A 7873-nucleotide genomic window follows, 5' to 3' on the forward strand; every position below is an offset into this window, starting at 1 on the left:
AAGAAACTTGACAAAGACACAGAAGAACTAAACAACACAATCAGCCAACTGGACCTCATAGATGTGTACAGAGCAGTTAACCAAACACTGCACAATGCACGTTCTTTTCCAGTGCACATGGAACATTCTCCAGAATAGACCATGTTTTAGACCACACAACAAATCTCCATAAATTTACAAATATCAAAATACTACAAAGTATCTTCTCAGACCACAATTCTATGAAATTAGAAATCAACAATAGGAAGACCAAGGAAATCAAGTCAAATACAGGGAACCTGCTGTATTTGACTTGATATCCTTGGTCTTCCTATTGTTGGAAAGCAATTGGGTGGTAGAAAAAATTAAACATGAATTCACAAAGTTCGTAGAAATAAATGAGAACAAAAACACAACATACCAAAATCTTTGGAACACGGCAAAAGCGGTGCTGAGAGGACAATATATTGCAATAAATGCACATATCCAACAAGAAGAAAGAACCAAAATTAACACATTAACACATTTACAACAATTACAAACAGACCAACAGAGGGAACACACAGCTACCAAAAGAAAAGAAATAATAAAGATTAGAGCAGAAAAAAATGAGATAGAAGACAGAAAAACTATAGAAACAATCAACAGTACAAGAAGCTGGTTCTTTGAAAGAATTAACAAAATCGACAGACCATTGGCAAACCTAACAAAATAAAAGAGGGAGAAGACACAAATAACACACATTAGTAACCACATGGAGGATGTCACAACGGAACAAAAGGAATTCAAAAAGATAATAACAGAATACTATGAAGAGTTGTACTCCAACAAATTTGAAAACTTAGAAGAGATGGATACATTTTTAGATAAACATGACCTACCTAAACTTACACACAGTGAAGTAGAAAACCTGAACAGACCTATAACAAAAGAAGAAATTGATCAGGTCATCAAAAGACTCCCAACCAAAAAAAGTCCAGGCCCAGATAGCTTCGCAGGTGTATTCTACCAAACATTCAGGGAAGAGCTGTCACCAATTCTACTCAAATTATTCCAGAATATAGAGGACGATGGAAAACTTCCTAATACATTCTATGAAGCAAGTATAACCCTCATACCAAAAACAGGGAAGGACAACACCAAGAAAGAAAATTATAGACCAATAACCCTCATGAACATAGATGCAAAAATTCTCAACAAAATCCTAGCCAACAGAATACAGCAACACATCAAAAAGATAATACATCATGATCAAGTGGGATTCATAAAAGGGATGCAAGGATGGTTCAACATTAGAAAAGCAATCAATGTTATCCACCATATAAATAGGAAAAAAGAAAAGAACCACATGATCATATCGATTGATGCAGAAAAGGCATTTGACAAAATCCAACATCCATTCCTGATAAAAACACTCAACAAAATAGGAATTGAAGGAAAATTCCTCAACATAATAAAGAGCATATATACAAAACCAACAGCCTACATTACTCTCAATGGAGAGAAACTGAAAGCCTTCCCTCTGCGAACAGGAACCAGACAAGGATGCCCTTTGTCAATATTGTGCTGGAAGACTTAGCAAGAGCTACATGGCAATATAGGGAAATTAAAGGCATCCAGATTGGCAAAGAGGAAGTAAAACTCTCCATACTTGCAGAAGATATGATCCTATACGTAGAAAATCCCAAAGACTCAGTAAAAAAGCTACTAGACCTCATTGGAAGATTCAGCAAAGTGGCAGGATATAAGATCAACATACAAAAATCAGTTGGATTCCTCTACACCAAAAACGACAACGTTGAAAACGACATTAGGAAAGCAATACCATTTACAATAGCCAATCAAAGGATGAAATATCTAGGAATAAATGTAACCAGAGCAACAAAGGACTTATACAAAGAAAACTACAAAACACTACTACAAGAAATCAAAAGACACTTACAAAAATGGAAGAATGTACCATGCTCCTGGATAGGAAGACGTAACATTGTGAAAATGACAATAATTCCCAAAGCAATTTACACATATAATGTGATCCCAATCCATATTCCAGTGACATTCTTCAAAGAGATGAAAAAACAATTACAAACTTTATATGGAAAGCAAAGAGACCCAGGATAAGCAAAGCACTGCTTAAGAATAAGAATAATGTTGGAGGCCTGTCACTTCACGACTTCAAAATTTACTACACAGCTACAGTGGTCAAAATTGCTTGGTACTGGTACAATGAAAGGTACATAGATCAGTTGAACAGAATCGAGACTTCAGAAATTAACACATCCACATACAGCCAACTGATTTTTGACAAACCATCTAAATATATCACATGGGGAGGTGATAGTCTTTTCAACAGATGGTACTGGCAGAACTGGAAAATGATATGCAAAAGATTGAAACAATACCTTCACCTCATACCTTATACAAAAACCAACTCAACATGGATTAAAGACCTAAATGTGAATCCCAGAATTATGAAGGCCATCAATGAAAAAATTGGGACAAATATGAGGGCAGTAATTCTGGGAATACATGGACTACAAAACATTTTGAAAATCACACAAACAAAAGTAGATAAAATAGGTAAGTGTGACATACTAAAAATTAAAAACTTATATGCATCAAAAGACTTCACCAGAAGAGTAAAAAGGAACCCACAGAATGGGAAAAAATATTTTGCAATGACACATCAGGCAAGGGACTCATTTCTAAAATATACAGGAAACTACAACACCTCTACTGGAAAAAGACAAATAACCCAATTAAAAAGTGGGCACAGGGCACAGATTCAAGAAAGCCCCGCTACTGCTGCACTACAGACCCAAGACAGACCTGCTGTGAGCGCTGGGGCCTAGGCCATGCACCACAGACTCCTCCGTGTCTCCCTGGCGCCCCTGGACGGAGCACCGTGAGGCCAGGTGGGACCGCGCTTCACATGGAAACTTGCCTCCTCCCTCCGGGTGTCGCCTCTGAGGACCAGACTTCTGAATAGAGAATATTTATAACTTTTTGTATGAGAGAACTCACAACTCCACGAGACACTACCAGCACAGCATTTACAGATGATGAAAACACTTCACAGTTCTGCCTGTCCACAGCCTTCGCAGCTTGGCTTCCGTTGTGCGGAGGGCATCCGGTGCCCAGCGGGGCCCTGTAGGAGTAAGCTCACCTCCCACACAGACCACCTTTGCTTGCTTTCCATGTCTTGAAAAATTTCAGTTCAGTTTTTGAGTTAGGTTTCATGGTAAGCCTACAAAATACGTGCACTTTTATTGATTCCTCCCTAAGTTATTGAAAAAGACCCCTTTTCATGGTGAATGACGATATTTATGTTGCCTTTAGCGTCCCTGAAGACTTAGAAAAAATATAAAAAATTTAATTTAAAGTATACCAAAAGAGTTTCCATTAGTATTTTGATTTAGCGTGGTATTTAATTTTCCACAGTATAACAAACCCGATAGCTCCCCTCGCTGGCCTTGGTGTGGCAGACAAAGTTTAGCATCCATGATTCGATAACTTAGCCGCCCACGCTCCTGAGGCCCACTGGAGGGTCCCAGGAATGTCCCTCGATCATGAAGACAGAACACTATAATTCATGTTCCCTCTCCTCACCCAGTACGGTGGGCTAGTCTAGGTAAATTGCATACGCCTACAGAATAAGTCTTGTTTTTTAAAAAAATCCCTGATTAAAATGGGCACTAATGGTCCTGTGCCATCATTCCATTTTCTGTTTTCAGTTTGCTGAGAAGAGACAGGGTCCTGTTTGTATTGTTTCCCTAGAAACCTGACTCAGTAGGTGTTTTCGTAATGGTAAGGCCAGGCTACCCGCGGGACACCTGCTGGGGGAAGGCCAGTGCGTGTGCCCCAATCCTACATCCGATACACTCAGACACACCAGTAGTTCTGACCCCCGGTGCCCTTGTAAAGCAGCAGCCAGATGCCTGGATTGTTTCCTTTCTGCCCCGGTGAAGAGCACCTTCACAGCTTAGCGTGAGAGATGTCTGGGTAGGCAGGTCCAATACGTCTGAATGGGAAATCCCTCCTGCTCAGCGGAAGTCGCTTTTTTTTTTTTTTTTCTGGTTGCTAATCCCTCACACACAACTCTGTCAGAGACACTTTTGCCAGCCCCTCCTCTCTCCCAAATGTTCAGTTTTGTCGAGTTAGAGAATAAACTGTTTCCCATAAACACATACACACTTGTTCCATTAAGATAGTGGTTCAGAATTGCGAAGGGAAGAATGAGGAGAAAATCATTTTCTGGAGGACCCAGGTGTTACCTGGGAATTTTCCTTGTCACCTCCTGAAGTCATTTCATCCGTATGTCCCGTGTTTATTTCTTGGTGGATTTTATATCTTTTTATTTCCCTGCCCATCATGTTACAAGACGAGATGGTCCTAACTGCAAACTCACTTCATCTCCTGGGAGCCTCGTTCAAAGTCCAGTGTTATGCTCTGTCGGGTTCCCTGCGGTGCTTCTTGTCGTGACTAGCTTTTTTTTTTCCTTTGAATTTCGTTCGAAAGTTAAGGTTGGGCTTGTCGACATTGAATTTTGTTTGCTTTTATTCCCCTTCTGCTTCCTACAAAATGTGGGCAGCAGCTACTAAAGAGCCTGAATTCTGGTTGTGAGAAAAGCATTCAAATGAATTCAGTCCAAGTGATTTTAACATAAGGCCTATTTAAAACATCAAAGCAGGTCCTTCTGTTCAGATTTCTTTGAATTCCGCCAATTCAAGTCCATCAGCTCCTAGTACTATTTCAGTTGTTCAGTTACCTAAGCTTGCTATTCATCCAAATCATTTTTTAGAGTTATTATTATACAAGGGTTTAAAGAGTACACATGTCTGAGTAAATATTACCTGTCTACCTCAGCATATAAGGAGCTCTGGTAGCGTAGTGGTTACGAATCGGGCTGTGAACCTTAAGGTCAGCAGTTCGAAACTACCAGCCGCTCCGCGGGAGAAAGATGAGGCTTTCTACTCCTGTAAAGATTTACACCCTTGGAAACCCTGTACAGGGTCGCTATGGGTCGGATCCGACTCGATGGCACTTAACAACAACAACAACAACCTCAGCATATATACACTGCTGACACGTCCTGTCAAACCATAGATCATCATCCCAATGCCGTTTAAAGTATACATGTTAGAATTTAGGTAGTTTCCCCATGTGGTGAAACTGAGGAATATTCAGTAGTATGAACATCCAAATTCAAATAAAATTAACTCGTACAGCTCAGATTAGATGGACCATTGCTTGAAGAATCTCATAGTAGATATTTGTAACTTTGTAGTTAACTTTGAAATCACTTAAATTTGCTATGGTGCTAAGTTGAAACGCTTCAAACACACAGAGAGATGTCGTAGATAAACTGAAGTCAATATTAACATCTTCAGCTGGTGGCCCGCCATTCTTGTTGTGCGATTCTGCTTTTGTAACTGTGTCAACCTGACAAAACCTCAGCCGCAAAAGTACCTATTTTTCTAAAGCCCCATCGTGTCAGACAGGTGACCGTTGCTCCTGGCCGACTCTCTTGGTGCATACCGCCTCCTGTGGCATCCATCACCCAGTAGCCTTACCGAAGTCGGAAGAAAGAGAGGGAAGCAAAAACATTAGAGGGAAGCTCCGAGATGGGTTCCTTCTGTTTCTGTTAATGCTTTCGTTTCTCACCCAACGTCTAAATTTTCCTTTCCTCCAGCACAGAAGTCAGGACCAGTTAGTGATCGGATCCTATCGAGACTACTTTTTGTTTGTATGTTTGTTTGTTTCTTAACAGATGGAGTTACTGTGAAGTTGTTTTCACAACTATCTCTGGGGGTCAAACAAGGTCTTCACAGCATCCTTGTCCACAGCAGTGGGGCCGATTACCCGGCACACGGTCCCGCTCTATAACTGTTTTCACGGAACTAGAAAAATGCAGATAGAATATGTAATATTGAATTTAAGATTTGTGGTGTTAAAAAAAAAGAAAGAAAGAAACTTAACTTTATAAGATTATTTATTCTATTTTAAGCCTTCTATCATATTTTCCATCCAGTTGTTAGTTTTCTGTGGCCCGGCTTTATTGACAGGCATATAAAATGAAATTGTGAGATGTTTTGCAAGCTTCCTTTTTTTTACTTTGAATAGCTTTGAATTTGTATGTTTTTTTTGTTGTTGTTGTTGTTTTCTATGGATGAAGAGCAATCTTTTTATGCTTTTGTGCAATAGGTTCAATGATGCATTTATTATTAGATGATCTGTTCAAATTGAATTGTGGCATCTATTCTGCTAAGCTGAAAGGGAACGTAGGTAAATTTCAGAATATGTACATTCAACGATTTGGTTTTTCATTGTTCACTGTTAATGATCCTAAAAATGCTATTAATCAGGATTGTGTGTGTGTGCGCCCCCTGCGTGCATGTGTTAGAACTACCTGTCAGCAGTACTTAACAACAGTGAGGATCAGACTAGCATTACATGGCATGTGGGCAGTCCAGAAACCAGCCTTCTGAGGGCGGCTGCCACTTCCAGCTGCCTTGGGCCTGCCTGGGTCTCCATGTGGCTGTGTTCCCGCAGACACACCACCGACAACCCACGGGCCCAGAGCACGGTGCTACTGCCCTGGGGAGCGCCAATACCTGCCCGAGACACACACTCACTCACGGCCTTGGAAATTCTCGGAGATTCACTAGTTTTCCACAAGATACAAAGTTTTGTGGCATTTTACAGTGGTCGGAAATGTATCATTGGATTCAATATACTAGGAACAAGCCAATAGATTTATACATTGTATATGAATATTTGATAACATTACAAGACATCAAAAAATCATTGTCATACAGACAGCTAAATTCATAGGCACACACATGAAGAAAAGTACACATTCTCTTATTTCCTCAGGAAATCATTGGAGCTTCTCCACATCATGTGTGACCTTACCATGATAAACCAATGTGTGTCTCTGCCTTAGTATTTCAAGAAATTAGGTAGATTAATTGGGGTAAATCAACTTAGAAATCCATCACTCAAATGATATCTTCCTCTCCCAGTATTCAGCTTCCTGCCAGGCGCTCAGCAGTGTGGGCACAGGGTCTCCCCATCAGAAATTGAGCAAGGGGCCCACAGAGCACCCACATGTCCTTTAGTGACCCAGGAGTGTAGTTGAAGAATGAACTCAAGTTTGTGTGTCCCCTACAGTGTCCATGAAGCCACTAACATACATGTCTCCTCCTGTCCCCAAATTGGACATGAGCAAAGCCTTGTTTTCCCCATGAAATCAATTTAGTGTGTAGTGACACTAGTTCAACCACGAAGCCTTGATTATCATCAGTGTGTGGCAAAACAGGCGGTTAGAGCAGTCATAGTTCTTGGAAGTGATCACACAGATACATATTTTTGACTGTTTAATTTGAAAGTTTACATTTTTTTTCCTCTTTTGTGCTTTGTGTTGGTGTGTAATTTTTGTACACTTAGTGGCTAGTTTTTGTCTACAATCTTTTTTGGAATATTGCTTAAATGTTTTGATTTTATGATAGAGAAGCTTGTATTCTGTGTTTTGCCAATTAATATTATATGCTTGTAATAAAAGCAGAAGAAAAAATTTCATCAAAAAAAAAAAAGTGGGCACAGGATATGAACAGACACTTCACTAAGGAACAGATCTGGGTAGCCAATAAACAGATGAAGAAATGTTCACAATCACTAACCATTAGAGAGATGCAAATCAAAACAACAATGAGATATCTTCTCACACCAACAATAACAGCAAAGACGAAAAAAGTAAAGGACAATAAATGCTGGCAGGGATGTGGAGAGACTGGGACATTCCTGCATTGCTGGTGGGACTGCAAAATGGTCCAACATCTCTGGAAAGCAATATGGCGTTTCCTTAGAAGGTTGAAAATAGAAATACCTTATG

At 39.9% G+C, this 7873-nt stretch overlaps 1 protein-coding gene across 1 annotated transcript in view; it reads right to left on the reverse strand.

Moving 5' to 3' along the window:
* Positions 1 to 7873, reverse strand: part of DACH2 (dachshund family transcription factor 2) — a 1617828-nt gene that overhangs the window by 491336 nt on the left and 1118619 nt on the right. The gene's annotated exons all lie outside the window — the stretch shown is intronic.

Source organism: Chrysochloris asiatica, unplaced genomic scaffold (assembly GCF_000296735.1).
Source record: "Chrysochloris asiatica unplaced genomic scaffold, ChrAsi1.0 scaffold00167, whole genome shotgun sequence".
Classification (NCBI taxonomy): Eukaryota; Metazoa; Chordata; class Mammalia; order Afrosoricida; family Chrysochloridae; genus Chrysochloris; species Chrysochloris asiatica.